The sequence below is a fragment of the Nanorana parkeri genome, unplaced genomic scaffold (genome assembly GCF_000935625.1).
Source record: "Nanorana parkeri isolate BGI_ZX_2015 unplaced genomic scaffold, ASM93562v1 scaffold138, whole genome shotgun sequence".
In the NCBI taxonomy this organism is placed as follows: Eukaryota; Metazoa; Chordata; class Amphibia; order Anura; family Dicroglossidae; genus Nanorana; species Nanorana parkeri.
Genome location: NW_017306406.1, coordinates 1,331,331 through 1,351,880, shown reverse-complemented (window position 1 = coordinate 1,351,880; position 20,550 = coordinate 1,331,331).

The following is a 20,550-nucleotide window of genomic DNA, read 5'->3' as shown; positions in this document are numbered from 1 at the left end:
TGACATTCTCTTTTCTATAGGGGTCACCAATGACTTCCACTACAGCACTGCAACCTGAGATCTTGACACTAGGTATGTATTCATATCACAGCAGTAAATGATCTATCTAAAAACCCTGGAGCACCAAACTCATACTTTCCACTTGCTGACTGAAAGAAGATAAATGTTATGAGTTTACACAATATTTCATATTTATTTTGTTAAAAAGAAATTAAATAAATCAAATTTGATTTTTACTATCCCTGAACATACTACATAAATAAAATATACAGAAACTATTCAGTTTTAGATGCGGACATTAGTTATGTATTCACAGCAAAGCAGTTATTGGAAATCCTGGAGCACCAGTCTTCTACTTGAGGCTAAGGTCCAAGAGGGTGTTGGATAGTTGGTGTATCAGTTTCACCCATATGGCAGTAGATTATGTTCATTTAAATTTCATATTCCTTTCATCGCTAAAAAGAAATAAAAGCAATCAATATGCATTTTTATCAACTCTTGGATTAAACATCATATGCGTAATAAGAAAAACATATTGCAAGTAAATAAGCAGAAATTAATCAGATAGTTTAGCATGCTAAAGTAGAACTCTATCTTTATTGACTAGATTGGGGAAGAGGTAGGGCCTCACAATGTTTTTATTGTTGCCTGTGTCATCAGTGGTGTCTTTAGACTTAGGGGGTTATTCACAAAGCTGTCGAAGGCAGCCGAGTGAATACCCCAGCCAAAGTGATGTGAGCCGAACTACATTCGGCTATTCACTCCAGCTCAGTACGGCTAATTTCAGCTGTACATTGTCTGAAATCAGCCGTACATCGGCTGCCTTTGGTCAGTCGATCATGCTCTGGTGGACTTCGACCTAGCTGATCCAACATCTGGATCGGCTGAGCCGACGCTCAGACAGCAGACTCGCTGCCGTTCACCGAACGGCAGTGAGTGAATAGCGGCATTCGGCTCGGCTATTCTGCTTGGTACCTCCGAGCAGAATAGAAAATGAGTAAGATGAATGAAAAGAAAATAAAGAAAGTTGAAAATGTATTTTAAAAATGTAAAACAAATAGGAAAATTTAAAAAATAAAAATATTTTAAAGGAAAACAATTGGGCGTAGCTAGCGGTGACATCTAGCTCCGCCCAACTGTTTCCTATTGGCCGGCACCTGCCAGAGTCTTCTAGCAGGTCCCGGCCAATGAATAACAACTGGACAGAGCCGGCCGTAAAGTCAAGGATGGCTCCGCCCAGCTGTTATTGTTTAATGACAGATCAGCGTCCCCACGTCATTTGGGGGCGCTGATCTGTCATTACAACTGGCGGAGCAAGCTCTGCCCAGCTGTCATTTGCGTCGAAATCGGTTGTCTTCGGCCAACCTTTCTCCGCGCTTTGGCTGTCTCTTCGGCCCAATAGCCCATACAGCAACTGTGAATAGCCCGTACAGCAGCTCTTCAGTTTGACTGAACCGAAGGGCAGAGGCGGCGAAAGAGAGCTGAAGGATCAGATGAAGCTACGGCTGAGCTGGGCGGGACACTGGCCAGAGCATCCCAGGTTGCTAAGAGCTGGATGGGGAGGTGTGTATAACCTACACATCTCACCACCTGGCTCTTAGTGACCTGGGATGCTCTGGCCAGAAAGAGGGCAGCATTGTGCAGCAGAGTGGCCACTCGAACAAACATGTCACCCTGTCTGCTGCCTTCCCACATGACCCAAAGAGATACCTCCTAAAGCTACAGCCTCAGGCTGCCTCATTAAGGGACAACAAAAAGTATACTCCTCAATGTAAAGGGAATCCCCACCAGTAATCACAGGAAAATGTGTCCCCATTGGGTTTTATTCTGGCATCTATGACATTTGTTTTGGTGACAACTGTCATATTTTGGATTTTGAACATTTTAACTGAAGTTCCACTTTGCCCTTTCTTGTGACGTGCAACAAAATCACCTTACATACCATCTTTGCAGCATAACTTTTGTATTGTTGATACATTTGTTTTGTTTTCACCAATTGTAGAGAGAAATATGGCACATTATTGTACTAAGAGGTGTTATATTAGCAGCTGAAATATCACTTACATTTATTCTCAGATTCTTTTCGTTCCCTCTCTGCATTTACGTTGATTAATTAGGCAGGATAATAACCTGACCCTTAAGATTTAAAACTGGTTGGCTTCAACGGCTACAGCATTCATTTAATGTCTTGCAGGACAAGACAGTCTAAATCAGATCCAAAACAGGAAGAATTATTTCTTGACATTCAATGGTTATTTTTTTTATTTTTGTTATAACACTAACAGTTTTGAAACAATGGCATCATGCTTCCTAGGGGAACACTAACACAGGGCAGGTCTCTTGGATGGTTTCAGATTCTTCAGCCAATATTTATTATCCTTTCAAAGTAACACAGATTTCTGCAATTTCCAGAAATATTAAAAGTCGTACCAGGCCCTCTTTGCATATGGACATGCAGTGGGAGTATGTGGGAGATGTCACCTGCAGATGTTGATTACAGCATCATATGCAGCAAGAATAGTGTGAGCAGGGTGTGTGGGACATCGAGGACCAATGGGCAATGGAATTTCTGTAGTACTATGAGAAAGGAGGCATATGTACTGCTGTGTATGGATACAAAAAAGAATTCTGCTGTCATGTGTTGTGCTCAATTGATCTACAGACTTTTGTGTCCTTCTGTACCCCAAGTGCCTTGACAGTCCTCATGGATAGAGCTCCTAGAAGACAAGGAACCAGCAATGTAAAGTAGCAATGAGGGGTGGCTTGTTAAGTGCACTTGGTAGTGTGTTCCCAGAAAACAAGTGTAGTGCCAAGACCTCCAACAAGGGTTGAGGCATCCCATTTATCCTGTTTGCTTTGGCAGGTGTTCTATCAAAGTTTGTGACTGCGTTAGAATGTGCGACTGGTGACATGGTCACATATTTTAACCTAATCCCGCCCACTTTTTCAGCAGTGGAATGTGTGACCGGTCACGTGGTCACACATTTTAATGTAATCACGCCCACTTTTTCGGCGGCAAATATGTGACCAGTAAAAGGTGAAGAATTCCAACGCTTTGGTAGCTGTTCCAGGGCAGATCGGCATCGCAGATGGTATGTGCAGGACAACCGATCTGCCCTGGAACAGCTGATCGGCCCTGAAATGTCACTTCTATCCGACTTTGTGCTTACATTCCACAAAGCTTACATACCATCTGCGATGCTGATCTGCCCTGGAAAAGCTGACAAAGCGTTTGAATTCTTCTCCTTTTGCCAGTCACATATTCCACCGTCGAAAAAGTAGGCGGTCACACATTACAACCCAGTCACAATCTTTGATAGAACACCAGCACTAGGAGTAAGAACTCTAAAGTTTAAGAATATTTCCTTGGAGGAGACTTCGTCAAAAGGGTTTTCATTAGAGTTGATTTTAGGGTTAGGATTAGTCTTAGAGTTAGTGCTAGGGTTACCATCAGGGTTACCGTTAGTGTTCTTTGAGAAAAGAACAAATCCAGGATAATTAAAAGGAACTCCCATTGGCCATTTAATAGAAGCCATTTAAAGCCCTTTGCATCCTTAAAACCCACCAGAAATATATTTTTCATCTACCCCATTGTAGGTTAACAAAATGGCGGGATATTCACCGGAATCTCTGCAAATCAAAAGCTTCCAGTTTTGCTTTTCCTCACTAGTTACCACATTCTAACATGAAGTGACTTATCAATTTCCTTCTCTAACATACTGCATCTCTAAAGTATTAGCCTGACCTGGCCATATACAGCAAAGGCTTACTGCTTGTATCCTTGTGGATGCTACTTATGCTTTCACTGCCCATGCCCGGTGTGCTGAACATAGGCGTGCATGCTCATCATAAAAATGGTTTGCCATTCTTGGCTGAGGATGCGTAAAGTTGCTGAAAGTTACATTTAATGAGAAAAATATATTACTTATCACTGGAAAAAGAACACAGGCCTTACATCTCTCCAATGTTCTGTAGGCATTGTGCCCCACAAGGAGCAGTTGAGACTCAGCTTGTGAAATATTACCGAATACCAGACACATTCGTCTTTTTAACTTTAAAACACCCTGACCTAGTTTTGTCTGGGATACGCTTAAATTTTAATGCCTGCCTACAACACAAAAATGACTGCGTACTCCGAAATATCTATTGTTTAGGCAATAGAGAATCTCTCCTTGGAGAAGGACAAAACGAGAGAGAAGGACAGTTCCCTACACCGAAAGAGCTCGGTTTTGCTAAGTCAGGATGATTCTGGGACTTGTTGACAGGTAGGAGGGGAGGCCGGCTCTGAGCTGCCTTATTATAGGAAGAAAGATTTTCTGACCTAGTGAATCGAAAGATGGTATTGTTGATTGTGATGGTGGCATTTTAAATGATGATAGCCATAACATCTACTCTTCAGGTTGTCAGCCAAATCTGTTTTTCATGCACAAGGTCAGCAAATTCTTTTTTGTTCACTGAACTCCTTGTGAGCCCCATATATTAATGTCAATATTTTGTGCGCCGTCAATAGCATTACATCAAGGTGGCTCCATAACAGGGCAAAGATGTCACTTTTCTGAGTACAATCCAATTTACATCGTGCTCAATCCATTGTACACAAGATTTCTAGATGTAGTCTGAGAAAGAATGTGCATTTAATAAGTGTACAGGCGTAAGATATAATCAAAGTGCAATGCAGGAATAACTCTTGAGACAATAAAATCATATCTGTATATCTATCTATCTATCTATCTATCTATCTATCTATCTATCTATCTATCTATCTATCTATCTATCTATCTTTTTAATATCTATCTTATTTTAATCTGTCTTTAAAAAAGGGTATATTTATCCATGTGCAGTAAGTATTAAATGCTTTTTCTGTCTGATTTTTAAATCTTTAGCAGAAGTACACCAATCAGCCATAACATTATGTGCAGCCTAATAATGAGTAGGTCCCCCTTTTGCCACCAAGATAGCCCTGACCCATCAAAGCATGGACTCCACCAGACTTCCGAAGGTATGCAAGGCGAGGCCTCCATGGATTGCACTTGTTTTTCTAGCACATCCCACAGATGCTCGATCGCATTAACATATGGAGAATTTGGAGACCAAGTCAGCACCTCAAGCTCGTTGTTATGTTCTTCAAATCTTTTTTGAACCATTTTGCAGTGTGGCAGGATGCATTATCCTGCTAAAAGAGGCCACTGCCTTCAGGAAATACCATTTACATCAAAGGGTGGGTCAGAAACAATGTTTAGTTAAGTGGAACATCCACATGAATGGCAGGACCCAAGGTGCCCAAAGCCTCACTGCCACTGCTGGCTTGTCTTCTTCCCATAGTGCATCCTGGTGCCATCTCTTCCCCAGGCAAGTAACACACATCCCTCCATCAACATGATGTGAAACACTATGTGATTCTTCAGACCTGGCCACCTTCTTCCTTTGCTCCGTGGTCCAGTTTTGATACTTACATGCCCATTCTGCCATCCACTGCTTAGTGTATGCCAACCCGGACTGCCCACCACTCTCTGCGTATCCCTTGCCAGGACCTCTGCCTCTTCCTGACCACACTCTGGTCTACTGTCTTTGCAATAAAACCCTTCCTGTCCTCGCACAATCCTGGGGACTGTGACCTGGTACCAGTCCGCAGCAAAACCCATCTCCACCATTAGGAGCTCTGGTGAAAGCTGGCTGATGCTTAGAATTTGCACCTCTGGTAAGCCGTGTCACCTCCTCGGGTTTGTGGTCCTAACAGTAGGGCAATGCAGCCTCTTTCCCATGGATTGAGGGACAGGTAGAGTAGGTAGCTGCTTCCTCTTTAAAAGATAGCCACATCTGTAACATAATTTAGTCAAATTAGGCCAGGTCTTCAAGGAACCCAGTAGGGCAAATAACACCCTTTTACTGCCACACTCGATTTTTTCAGTCGCTTCAACATCCATGACGGTAATCTGTGAGAAATTGATATCCCTTCTTCTTGCTTGCCAGTGCTTCTCTTACAATATGTACATGGGAGCAGGCATTTTTTAGCCTTAAAGGCTCCAGGGTAAGTTTTACCAGGCATGGAGGTTCAAGCAGCGGGATTGGAGACAAGAGGGTAGAGCTGCTCCATGTTTCTTAATTGTTTATCATTACTTTGACAGGTTCTTCTTACTGATTTGCAGTGCTACAGAGGTTATGCTTCATTCCTCAGTGGACATCTTCAACCAAAATGTTATCCACTCCTTTGAATTTATAATCTGTTATTACAATGGTGTCCCTAGACTTTGTACAGGCCGGTGGGCAGGCGGGGGAATGGTGTAAATTGGGGAATTAGGTAAGCAAGAGGGGGGCTGTTGTGGGGTTCTGACCGGTGTCCTGCCAAACTCCTGGCAACTAAGAGGAAAGGGGGACCGGCCAGCAGTGACACTGGTTGACATGATCTGGGTGGGAAGCCAGCCGAGTGTCCCAGGTTTTAAACTGCTAAGAGATGTGTATGGCCTTTACACATCTCCCCACCCAGTCCTTATCAATGTGAGACGCTCAGGCTGAAAACTGGTGGCAAGCACACTGAAAACATTGTGCAGCAAAGCGGCCCTGCCTGATGACCCCCCCACATGACCCAAAGAGATTCCGTCTAGGGCAGCCTCAGGCTGCATTAAAGGGACAGCCCTGTGTGTTTAATTATGTCCCCTAATGTGATGTTTCTTGTGTGTTTGAACTCTACTGTCCACTTTGTACAATCATCGGTATAGCTCATGGGTAGGCAATCCCCCCACATGACCCAAAGAGATTCCGTCTAGGGCAGCCTCAGGCTGCATTAAAGGGACAGCCCTGTGTGATGGCTGACTCCATCTGTTGTGGAACTACAAATCCCATGAGGCAATGCAAGACACTGACAGCCACAGGCATGACTCCCAGAGGCAGAGACATGATGATATTTGCAAGGTTGCCTACCCCTGGTATAAGTGGAGTGATAAAGTTGAAATCCATGGCACTTATCCCTTGAAAAGATTTCATCCACCTCCATCATTTTTTCTTCCGTGATCACCGAAGCCACCACAATGCACAAATGCTCTCCATTAGATGGCTAACACATAACGATTCAATAATACGTCCCTGAGAAAGCAGAATGGCCAACATTTGATAGCGCAAAATATTTGGCTGAGAATAAGGCAAAATAAATCAGTTTCAGTACTGAACATTTTTACATCATTGATCGCAAGTGCAATGTTGCCTTTTACAGATACTATCAGAGTAAGTAAGTGATATTACTTTCATAAGCCTTTATTGTATAGCTTGGAGATGTGCATACTATATCAAGAGATTTAAAATACTGGAAATACTGTGTAACTTGGCATAAAAATTTAAAGTCAGGTGCTGAGAGTGTAGATGAGGAGTTATCGGCTTGTCATAGCTCAGTGCTGATATATTTTAGTGCCAACCTGTGAGGATGCAGAAGAAAAGCTTAAAGGGAATCCCAATAAAAAATAAAGATGAAAAAAGTCATATAGCATATACAGGCAGTCCCCGAGTTACATACATCCGACTCCTACTTACAAGCAGAGGCTTTTACTGTACATCAGGGGTAGTTGTAATGCAACGCGCACGTCCTGATGAGGAGTGCCCTCCGTTTTGGGTCTGGTTCGTTGTACTGTACGTACATTAAAGGAAGTTGGCTCTTGTTAGACCTGCAGATAAGGGGTGCCCGCCTCCTCTTCCGGGTCACTGTGAGGTTTTTACTGCTGTCTGTATACTCATTAGAAAGATTTACTCTCACTTCCTGTCCTTGAGACAACAGAAAGTGAAAGGAAATCTAACCATAGGAAGGGAAATTCACTCCTGTAAGAGTGATCATGGGAAAAAGGTGTCTCCACTGAAGCTTTATTACCAAACCTTGTTTCCACGACAACCCAAAATTTTACAAATCCAATTGTCACATTGGACAGAAAGTGAGGTGAAATCTTCTGAACAGGGGCACACACAGCAGAACAAACTTTACAGGGGGTTAACCCTTCCCTGTGCTATCCAAAACAAAAACAACAAAAATTTGGGCTGGAGTTCCAACTTACATACAAATTCAACTTAAGAACAAACCTACAGTCCCTATCTTGTTCGTAACCCGGGGACTGTCTGTATACCATATTTATCGCTCCAAAAGACGCACCTCCCCCCGCCCCCCCAAAAGGTGCACAAAAATGTCTGTTTGTCTTATGGAGCGAATATTCCCCCCAGATCTCGACAATCTCCTGCGCCAGCAGCCGTGCTGCCTCACCTATCGCACACACCACATGCATCCAGCGGCTCCCACAGGGTGATGTGTGTGTGTGTGTGAGAGCTGAGGCGGCGGGGCTGACTGTGTACCAGCGTCATTTACCTCTTCCATAATGCCGCTGCCCGTGCTGCCGTTGTCTAACTTCTGTGTCTGACCGGCTTCTCACTTTCCTGTGTCATGCCACATGACAGGGAAAAGGAGGAGTCTCAGTATGCAGAAGTTAGACACAGGCAACATGGCAAGCGGCATTGTGGAAGAGGTAAATAACGCTGGTACTCTGTCAGCCCCGCCGCCTCAGCTCTCACACACACACCTCCCACTCATACCATGGTCAGGTGCATCTTATGGAGCGAAAAATACGGTAATTACTGCACACGCTTTTTTGTAGTTTAAAGTGACATTTAAGTCAAAGATATTTTTTCCTCCCCCCAATGTTAATTAAAACACTTACCTTAAATGGTGTTACTTAATCCGATCTTCTTTCCTGTCATTTCAGCTGTCCCTCCAGCGTTGCAGCGAGTCTCCTCTGTCCTTGCTGCCACTTCCTGTCCCACGGTGTCTGCATGCGGGTGCACGCTGACCATATACTTACCTTGGGTCTCTCCTCGTCTCCCAGCCTGAAAATGTTAACGGCGCATGTGTCCGCCCCAAGATGCTTTGCGGCCACCCGAGAATTTTCACATTTTCGGACGGGAGCGTGCGGGGAAGACACAGGTAAGTTTAGACCTCTTTTAAAGCGTTTTTTTAAACACTTTTACATATATCTACTGCTTGCTAGCACTTGATTTATGCAAAAACACTGGAGGGTTTAATAACCCTTTAATGTAATTAAAAATGACCCATCCATTTAAAACTGCAGCTGCCGTAATGTTCTAAAACTGTAAAAAAAAATTCAATGCAATATGGTACCTTACGGTGTTCTGTACACAGTCGGTGTAAAGAACGCCCCCCAGAAATTTCACTTCCTGATTCTGTGATTGGCTGACTGATTTTCCCAGAAGTCTACTCTAAGATGCAATTAACATTTTAGGCATCCTCTGCAATAGGAATTTTATTTTGGTGGCAATGGTCAGATATTCTCTAAAGGTTCATTAATACTAACACAGACACTGCACCTTTCCTCATTACAACACAGAAATCCACCTCCTGATTATAATGACCCCCAGACACTCCCATTTGGGGGTCAGTCTGGAAAGGACATGCTGCAACAAACAGATTTTTCTTCAGAACAGAAAGCCGTAGCAATCTGCAACAACGTTTGTTAAAATCCAGGCAAAGTACATTGATCATCCAGAGGGGATTGATTTTTCTTCCCAACGAAAGGGGAGTTACTCTTTAAAATGCATTTAAACCCTAACTAACCCTGAACTTTCCCTATTTGATCCCAAGTGGCCTGCAAAATATACTATTGAAAGCATTTCATTATGTCTGTTTGATCTTGCCACAGATCTTGTGAGATGATAACTTCCTTACTCTGTCTGTAATGACTGTTATCCATCACATTGGTCTCAGCTATCTCTGAGGTCTGCAAAACCATACCCCCATAACAGATCACAAAAATATAGGAGGAGAATTTGAAAAAAAAATGGATCTCTACACTGTCATGGATGGAGCGGTGTGAAATACAGGCGATGCTTAATCCGGCTTTTGACAGCTATGGTAGGTTACACAGCAGCAGGCTTGCCCACTGCTGTGTAACCTAATACAGTGAGGCCAGAGCTACAACAGCCTCTGACTCCAAGCTCTGTAGATGGTTTGGACCAATGGCAAAGCACCATTGGTCCAAGCCCTCCAATCAAAAAAAAACAAAACACTGAGGGCATTCATCTAGATGCCTCATCAGTGACGAGCAAGTGAGGGACAGGGAGGCTCCTCCATGTCTCCTCCCTCCCTCCTCCACACATAGCTCAGGGACCGAGTCTGGAGTGAGGCGGGGGCAGGCCAGGGGGAATGCCACTGCGTATATATTTTCTGATCGTCATTAGATTTGAACCTTTGCAAGGATAATATGGCTATAACTTCTTTTAATTGGAACTATATTTAGAAACATTTTCTTAAAGAATATCTATGGTCAAAAAATAATAATCTGTATTTCTATATTGAATTCCCATAAGTTCTATCCCGCTCGTCATAACCAGATCCATCTAGAAGTTTGTAAAACGTACTTATTTAAGATGCCTATAGGATGGACTTCCTCACTGACACCATTTCAATCAGCCTTGTGAATATGAACTTCCATGTGTGACCACATCATGTAAATCAACGTCCGAACAATGTAACTTTATAATTGCTTGCTGGAAGCAATGCATGATGGGATATGTAGTGTTGAGAAATGGAGATTGCATCAGATCAAGCAGCAGGGAAGGAGACACAAAGCACACTGGCAATCCAGGAAGTTGTTGTAAGTGATGAGCAGACGGAAGGTGACACTCACTACATACATTTTTCCAAGTAAGCTTTGATCGCATTATCAAAAGCAACTCCAGTATGTATTCCTATTACAATGCCGATGTTATAACAGGAGAGTATACACTGGGACTTTGCAACTCCTTTAAAAGTTTAGTCATTCTGCATTTGCTTTACTTTCACTGATCTGCAAGGCTAAAAAAAGTCTTGTCACGTATGTCTTGGCCTTGTGCCTGGTCAGCAGACTAAATTCCTGAGACTGGTGGTAATGCTAAAACAAACAGAAAGAGTTTGAATACAAATGGTCATTTTGCTGTTAGCCGGGAAATGACCCTGCATATAGTGTTTGGTGTGGAATAAATCTAATCAGTTTAGATTTGTGCTTTCTGGGCCTGGTATTAGCTCTCTGTTTACACATAGGTGTTCAGGGTTAAGCGTTTGCGGGTTCAGGAGTTAAAGTGAAATGAAAGTCAATAGGTTTTTAAGCTAATTCAAATGCTGATCAATTTAGTTAAAATGGATGCTGCTCCTGTTTTCCCCTGAGCACTGGCTCCAATATCCTTCTGGTGGCTCCTTTCCTTTGTGGGATCCTATGGAGTCACCCTTGTGTGTGCTAGTAAGCTGCGTGTGTCACTACAAACACACAGCCACAGTAAGGCAAGGATCTCTGCTTTGCCATTGGTCCAAGCCATCCACAGAGCTCACGCCTCGAACACAGAGTAGAGGCTGTGACAGCTCTTGCCTCACTAGTTAGGTTACACAAGCAGTGGGGAAGCCGGCTGCTGTGTAACCTAACTACCGGTCAATTAGCAGGCAGCGCTCCATCCATGACAGACACCGCGGGGAGGATTTCCGTGCTCTGCAACCTGTAACATGCTGATCTGAATGGAGAAAAAGCTGTCAGCTTTAGACTTGAAGCTGACAGCTTTTTCCTCCATAATACTAGGTGAGGCTCTGCCTCACCTCCCTCCCCTGACTGCATGTCCCTGCAGAGAGCGCCACAGGCAGGTCGGATCCCGACAAAGACTGTTAACATCCACCCAGCTGGCTGATTGACAGCGGGCTCTGCCTATCTAGAGGCAGAGCCAGCTGTGCCCGACCCCTCCCCAGGGAGGATCGGAGATGGGAATACCTGTGGGGAGTCTTGAATGACAATCATGGCTCCCTGTAGGGAGATGATCGAGAAGTGAGCGAGCAGCAGTATGTGTTTGTTCACTTCCCGATCAATAGAGCTGACGTGTGACAGTTTCAATGTCACACGTCTGCTCGAACTATGAGGGTGAGTGAAAATCACTTATCTCATAGCTCTTTTAAACGAGAACGATGAGGTTAGGGCTTTTCCCCATAGTTCTCCTTAGGGTAACGGGAGGACACAAACTAGCGCTCTCACCTGACCCTAAGCTCAGTATACCGCGAGCTACAGCTCGCGGTATACTGAGACGCCGCAGCTGAAGCGGATCCCGACAATTCCATTCCGCCAGTCAGCGCTGGAGGATCGGAGCAGGGAGGGGGGAATCCAGCCCCTCCCCTGTCACGGCAGAGAGCTGTGACAGGATCGAGAAGTGAGCGAACGCCGGTATGTGTTCGCTCACTTCCCGATCTACTGACAGTCTCATTGTCACAGGTCGGCTAGAACTATGAGGTGAGTGAGGTGAGAGGTCGGCACTCACCTCATAGTTCTCCTTTAATACAACTTTAAAGCATTATTTAGTTTGCGCTGCACTACTGCCGCTAGATGGCGCTGAGGAGCATAGAAAACGCTTATGCTCCTCAGCGCCATCTAGTGGTGCTAATGACATGCAAATGGTCTCTGCCCAGCTATGCACTGGGTAGAACATTTATAACTGAGCCCGCACATGCAAAACACATTCAATCATGGGGCTCAGCAGCACATGTGGGTGTTACCTAGGGCAATCTGAATGCTAGTACACCCTGCCTAGGAACTCCCACTCCACTAGACTAACATCTTCGCATCAAGGCATTTTGATATTTGCATAAATCCTCCCAAGAGCCAACCCACTGCATGCATCAGGGCTAAAGGCTCTAAGGAGTAGTATTGAGGCAGGGTGGTGTATTGTTTTCAGGAGGCTATGTGCAACACCCTGTCGAGAATATCTGCAAGGAGCATGTCAAAGATTACAACCATACTTGATTATTATATACATGAGGTAATTCACTAAAAGAAGAAAATATTCACTTAAGTTAGTGAAAAGAGTAAAGCTGTGTTTTCTTTGAATTAATCATGTGTTGCAAAATGTAAAGGAAATCAAATTTTTTCCTTGCATACTGTTGTATGATTGAGACAAACAGATTTATTTAACTCACAAAGCTACGTGAACCTTCTCTACTCCTCTACTAAACGCCCATTACCCAGTGTGTACACTTTTCCTTGTTTTAAGTGCACAGTTATATTCATTTTCCTAAATATGTTGTTGTTGATTGAATGACACAATTAGCTGTCATTGTTTCACTGTATTGTTTGCAGAATTACGGGTTATGTCATGAAATGATAATGCATGCTGCAATTTCACGGCGAGCGTTATTTGTGAAGCCTTTCATTTCGAATAGTTTGAATTCAGGAAAAGGTTTTATTGCACGGGTCAGATTTAACCACTACATGTTATTTTTCCTATAAAAGTATTAATCTTTTTTTTGTGAGCGAACGCCGTTATCTGTTCGCTCACCTCCCGATCTACTGAGCCGACCTGTGACAGTCTCACTGTCACAGGTCGGCTAGAACTATGAGGTGAGTGGAAATCACTCATCTCATAGTTCTCCTTTAAGCCCTGTAAGTTGTGGATGGATCAGACTTGTTTTTCCAGCACATCCCACTGATGCTCCATTCGATTAAGATCTGGAGAATTCGGAGACCACGTCAATACCCTAAACTCGTTGTTGAGTTCCTCAAACCATCCTTGAACACTTTTTGCAGTGTGGCAGGGCACATTATCCTGCTGAAAGAGGTCACTGCCATCAGGGAATACCGTTTCCACCGTTTTCGGGTGTACTTGGTCCGGAACAATGTATACGTAGGTGGTATGTGTCAAAGTAACATCCACATGAATGGGAGGACCCGAGGTTTCCCAGCAGAACATTGCCCAAAGCATCACACTGCCTCTGCTGTCTTGCCTATCTCTCAGTGGTCATATGCTATGGCTAATTGGAATAGGAATATATATCTTTATTTGAAAGCTGACCATTTCATTGAGGGATTCTGCCATTGTTTCCTGTAAATTAGATTGCAGCCAGTTCTGGTTAGCTACACACTAGTGATAAGACTAGGCTTGGTGCAAGCTCAGTTCCCCTGAAAGTTCGGCCACGCCCATTCAAAACTCTGAACACCACCCATGCAGCAGCTGTCACCCGATCATTAGTTTGAATGGATGATGGTAGAAGAGGGCATGACAGAGCACATGATCTAGTACATCAAAACTGTAAGTCCCTTTCTATCTTACACCGTTGTCATCCGCACTCTGCCTTGCACTGCTATCATCCGCACTCTGCCTTGCACTGCTATCATCCGCACTTTGCGTTACACTGCTGTCATCCGCACTCTGCGTTACACTGCTGTCATCCGCACTTTGCGTTACATTGCTGTCATCCGCACTTTGCGTTACATTGCTGTCATCCGCACTTTGCATTACATTGCTGTCATCCACACTTTGCGTTACATTGCTGTCATTCACTTTGCGTTACATTACTGACCTCCGCACTCTGCGTTAGATTACTAAACTCTGCACTCTGCATTACATTATTGACCTCAAAAAAGTTCACAAGCACTCCAGCATGTAGAAAAGTCATTGTTTATTGACTTCACAAGTATATTTATCTGTTTTGCCTGAGGAAGGGACTTTGCTGTTCCAAAACGTCGCTCTGATGATGTGACACCTGTGAAGTCATGAACATTGCCTTTTCTACATGCTGGAGTGCTTTTGACCTTTTTGAATTTTTTGGATTTATTTTGCGGAGGCATCCGCGGTCATTTCAGCACCCACCCTACAATTAGGGTTTTCTATCCGGTCAGAAGTGCAATGGGTGTGTATGGTTTTTGAACATTACTGACTTCCGCACTCTGCGTTACATTACTGACTTCCGCACTCTGCGTTACATTACTGACCTCCGCACTCTGCGTTACATTACTGACCTCCGCACTTTGTGTTATATTACTGACCTCCGCACTTTGCGTTACATTACTGACCAGGTTTCTTGATTGGCCGGCCAGGTGGCTCAGGCTGGGTACCGGAGGAAGGCTGCATTCTGGCTGGAGAGGCCCCGGGGGTGACAGGCTGGACATACCAAGGTAAGAGGGGGCAGACTTTCTTGTTAATCGGGAAGCCGGGTGGCGAGTCTTTACACACTGCCCGGCTTCCCGGCTAATCAGGAAGCCAGGTGGCGAGTCATTACATGCCACCTGGCTTCCTGAATGGGACTTCCGTTACTCTGTAATTGGTATCGGCGAGTTCCGGAAAAAAATTATTGGTACTCGGTACCAAAATACCGGTATCGGTAAATCCCTACTAATTTCCTTAAAGTGACATTAAACCCTCAGATTTTTTAACATAAACCAATACTGTAATGTGCGCCTTACTGTAATCCATGGTTGTTTCCCTTCTCTTTGCTGCTCTTCCTTTTAAATCCGTATATCTTCTCATGCTGGGCAGAACTTCTGTTTTGCAGCAGACTGCCTTGTCTCTGGAATGGATACATGGTGTCTGTGTGTAGGTTTGCAACCTGAGCCAGCACTACACGAAGAGGCACTCAGCTGCAAAGGGAAGTTCTCCCCCAGCATGAGAAGACATGAGGGTTTTAAAGGAAGAGGGTTTAATGTCACTTTAAGCCATTATATTTGGTATTGTATAGCTGGTTATTATACTGCCATCTTGTGGTAATTTACGTTATTGCCTCATGTTTTTCTGCATTCCCTCCTCTTGTGTGTAATGTACCGCCCTTCTTCTTCAAGTAGTCGTTTTTTTGCCATCAAAATGGCTGACTGTAACATGGCCACTTATTAATCTCCAATACATGCTTGCAAACATTACCATCTCTGACCTGCAAAAACCATCTGTTCATTCATCTGCTGTGCCCTGTTGTCTGCTGTAACCCTGATGCATGCAATAAAGCACTTTGTAGATGAAAAGGTATTTGGTGAGCTCAGCTATCTGATTAGGATGGTCCACAGTGATTGTATCTGCTTATACAGGCCAGGCATAGAGGTTTCAGCAAGGGGAAAATCCCTAATACAACAATCGGAATCAGAATAAAAGGTAAAACCTTTCATACATACAGTATGTATTTTTAATACTGCATGTTTACATGTTTGCCTGGAGTCCAGCTCTATATGAACAATATGTACCTTCAAAGAGTATATTCTGCTCACCAGTGGGGTCACTTGTCTGATTGCATTTGATAAACACCTCCTAGAAAATAAGAAAGTGTAAAAAAAAATAATGAATTGAATTGTGGCTCGCAGTGAACACAGTCATCTTCTAATAAATAATGGAAGAGTGATTGAGAACAGCAATTGTATATGGGTCATATTAAACCTGCTTCATACAGTTTTCAACAAAACACAGCAGAAATTTCACAATAAAGTTGAAAGAAACAGAGCCAGCTGTCTAACACACAAACATTATCAAAGAAACCCATCATCCTTCTCGAGCACAAACATACGCCTATCGCATTTCGAATTTCTCCTCTTCCGGGATTTTAATAAAATAAATTCTCATCTGCCCCTTTTACAGGCCTTTGAGTGAGATTCTGATCATATTCTTAGGTTTGGAGTATTCCCTTAGGTCTTATGCTTGTCTAGAACAATCTTCCTACCTACTATTGCTGCTCCTATAATGGTATCCATATGATATTGGCTCTGTAAAATGGAAGCTCAGCAGTATTGTCTGTGGTCCTTCTGAAGCTGATCTTTTCCCCAATACTGATTAACCCTACCTTGTCCTTCACTGTGCCAGCTTGCCAGGTTAGGCCAGACAACTAAATTGCCAGGTTAGGCCAGTTCATCTGCCCACCCAAATCTTCATCTGTTGCAGGTTGAAATAATTAATTTAGAAGGGTTCTGTTTCAAGAGCTGCTTCATGCTTTGACATACTATTATAATTGTTTTCAATATTATTATTATTATTATTAGATGATGATTTTTACTATTTAAGACCCAGTAGGAGCTAGCCATAAATGGGGTTCTTAAAGTGACACTAAACTAAGGAGTTGGCTCTTAAAAATTCAATCAAGTACCTTAACTATTAACAAAAATGTATCGGCTGTACATCCTCAAATCATCTCTTAATTGGTGCTGACATGTTCATAAGAAGATGAAGAAAAACATTTATTCATGCCCAGAATTCTTCAGATATATGTTAATATAAAGATTCATAATAAGAAAACTTGGCGAGTTTGTTCATGGTGACTCTTAGTCAAAATAATCCAAAACTCTGACTAATGATGGTGGTAGAGATTCTCTTTTGTAAGATGCTGCCTGTGGAGGCATTGTGTAGTCTGTTTACTGATGAGATAGTTACAAGGCAACTATAAAAATACAAGAAGAGACTTTTTTTTAAATTTGGGGTCATTCGTTGGATCATAGTGGTATTGGGAGCCACTCACGGTGGCATTAAACTCAGGAGTTAAACCTTAACATACATTAAAGTACCCTAACTAGTAACAATACTGTACCTTGATTGTGCATCACTCGGCTGTAGATCCTCAAATCATGCCTGAATTGGTGCTGACACTGTCCTTCCTTCTGGAGTGTGGCAACTTTTGTTCCCCATGGTCCCGATATGTGTTGTAAAGTAGCCGGCACTCCAAGCTCAATTACGTGATGGACTACAATCTCAACACAAATTAGTAAACTAAACATCAGATTGTAGCCCATCATGGGAGTGAGCTTGGAGGAGTGACTACTTTACAACACACACAGGGACCATGGGGAACAAGCGTAGCCACCCTCCAGAAGAAAGGACAGTGTCAGCACCAATTCAGAGATGATTTGAGGATCTACAGTGGACTAAGGATTCTCTATTAGTACACGTTATAGCCAAATATTTGTGGACAGCTGATCATCACACTCTTCGAAGTGACCTCGATTCATGAATGAGTTCAGATGTTTCCAGTGAAGGTTACTGTAAATGCTACAGCATATAAAGACACTCTAGACAATTGTGCACGTCCAACCTTGTGGCGACAAGTCCTTTTTCTGTTCCAGAATGGCTATGTCCCTGTTATCAAAGCCAACTCCATAAAGACATGGTTTGACTAGCTAGGTCTACTCATTCAACATCAGACCTGACTTTACAAATGGTCATTTAGCTGAATGGTCACAAATTCAAAGAGACACACTTCAAAATCTTGCCAAAAACCTTCCCAGGAAATTAAATGTTGTTACAGCCACAAGGGGTGGGGGGTGCGGAGCCCATATTATTGCCGATGGGTTTGAAATACATTGTTAGCAAGCTATTATAGGGTTGATGGTGAGGTATCTGCACACTTATGACCATATGGTATTTCTGCAGAGAGCTTCCCTTCCAGAAGATGATCACAGAGGAATGATCACGACTGAAAATTCACATTTCCAGGCTTGAAGGCTGTCCTGCCACATCCACAAGGTGGTGCAAGAAGCCAGCAGGAGCCTTGGTGTTAGGAACTGGATCTGAACCCAGGGCCTCTGCTGTAGCTGGCAGTGGTTCTACCTGCTGAGCCACCTTAGAACCTTGGATAGCTCCTTGCCTGATCTCCCGTGTAATCCTCAGTTAAGCCTTGTTTCTGCTGAACTCTGAACTCCTTGCTCCTCCCTTGAACTTCCTATTTAAGCCATGCCTCTACACTTCCTGTTTGCCAGAATATTGTGCTCCTGCCAATATCTTGCTTCCTGCTCCCTCTGTGATATAATCTGCTCATACTGCTACCCGTGTACCGATCTTTTGCTGCTGATTCACCGACTACTCTCATCGTCTTCCACTTCATACCTGATACCTTGGCTACTGACCTCGGCTTGATCTCTGACTATGCTTCTACCTGCTCCTATACTACTACTGTCCGCTTGTGTACCAAACTCTGCCTGTTTGACTACGACTTTGCCTACTGTTTCAGCTACTGGACTCCGAGCCTGATCCAGATCATGACACTTGGGACCTTCATCTTCCTTCTTCACTAACAAGCCCTTTTACTTCACTTTCATTACTAGAGATACACATCATCTAACTTCATCTATGGCTGAGCTAATACTTTAATGTGACCCTATCAATTAAAGTCACCCTATAAAAAAAAAAGAGCTCCAACTATTATCCAACACTTGGGAGTGTGTCACATCCCTGGTCCCCCTCTGGGTGCTGTGGTTCCTTCCACCAACCCCAAAGTCAGTGGAGGACACAGTAGTGCCATTTGGGTGTGCGGAAGGAATCACATCGCCCAAAAGGGGAAACAGTATCCAACTCACTTTTATGTGTGAAATAACAATGTTATGGTTTCTATAAAATGTTTTAAACATAACATTTTACAGGTTTAGTTTAATACAACGGGATAATAATAATAACTTAAAAAACTATACAAACACATGCTAAATAATTCTCAAATTATACATGTAATATGCCTTTATGTGAACTTAATAAAAAGAAGTCTAATTGGGTTTCATAATCCTTTTTTTTTTTTTGGTCTGACTTAATTGTCACTAAGAGGATAATCCATATCAGCATTCAGCAGTAATTGAAGAGGCTCAGGGATTTCAGGTTAGAGTTGAGTATCCGGCAAGCCTGGAGAGGCCTTGAATGAAGTGGAGGTATTGATCCAGAATTAGACTTTCTATGGGAAGTGAAAAGACTAAATCTCCATTTCTGGCATGAGGTACATCTCCTTGCTGCGTTTCATTTACATATTTCATTATTTCCCTCCAATTTATGGATTTAATCCGCACAAAAACAACACTTTGAGGCTGTTTACGTGGCTGATGGTAAAGGTTAAGAGCGGACGGTATGATAAAATGTTGTCGTGAATAAACAAGAAGGAGCAATGGCAGACTAAATAGTGCTCATTTAAGGTAATTTAATCAAAAACATATATTTAATAAAAGGCATCCATGAGCTATTCTCACTGAAGACTGTTTAGTGGTCTTTAGTAACAAGATTGTTTGTTTAAAATGTTCTGTTAGCTAAATATATCTTTATGTTTGTATGAAAGGATCCTTGAGCTGTAGCCCAAATCCTACAGACCTGACAATTTTATTCTAATAATATTATGATAACATAATTGTGTCACCTCCACGCTCAATTATAAGGATATTAGTACTCACTAAGAAGTTGCAGGACCACATAAATAAGTAACACTGCAAGCCTTGGGGGTACATTAATCCTTAAAATGTGCCTCTGGGGAATTAAAAACGAAATTGGCTTGTAAACATTATAGCAGCAGGCACTAGAGACAATCCAATAATGGGAACATCACCACTTTCAAACAGCCCAGGGTAAGTGGTTCATAACCAGGTCACTATTTTTATTTGGGAAAGGACTCCAATGAGGATCCCTTCCCCCCACGAGCTCACTGATCTACTGTAGGTGACATTATTTTAATAAAGATTATCCTAACAGAAGGGTGTTGTTTTGGTAGCTCAAATTTGTGTGCCTACGGACTCCAGAGATATATCCCAGGATGGCGTGACATTCCATCCTGCACAAAGTATTTGGCTGTAAAAACGGCCGCTGCCCGCGGCCGTCAGGGCCCGTCACCCCCCCTGGCTAAAAGAATCCTCCGGCGCAGAGGCTCCCTCCGCCACATACATACTGTACAGAGCCGCTACAGATGCAGCTCTGTACTCGGCGGCCGCTCACTCCTCTAGGCTGACCTCTGGAGGCCCCCGCGGGCGGCCCTTTGCAGTGCCTGATTAGATCCAGCCAGCCCGGATCGCATCG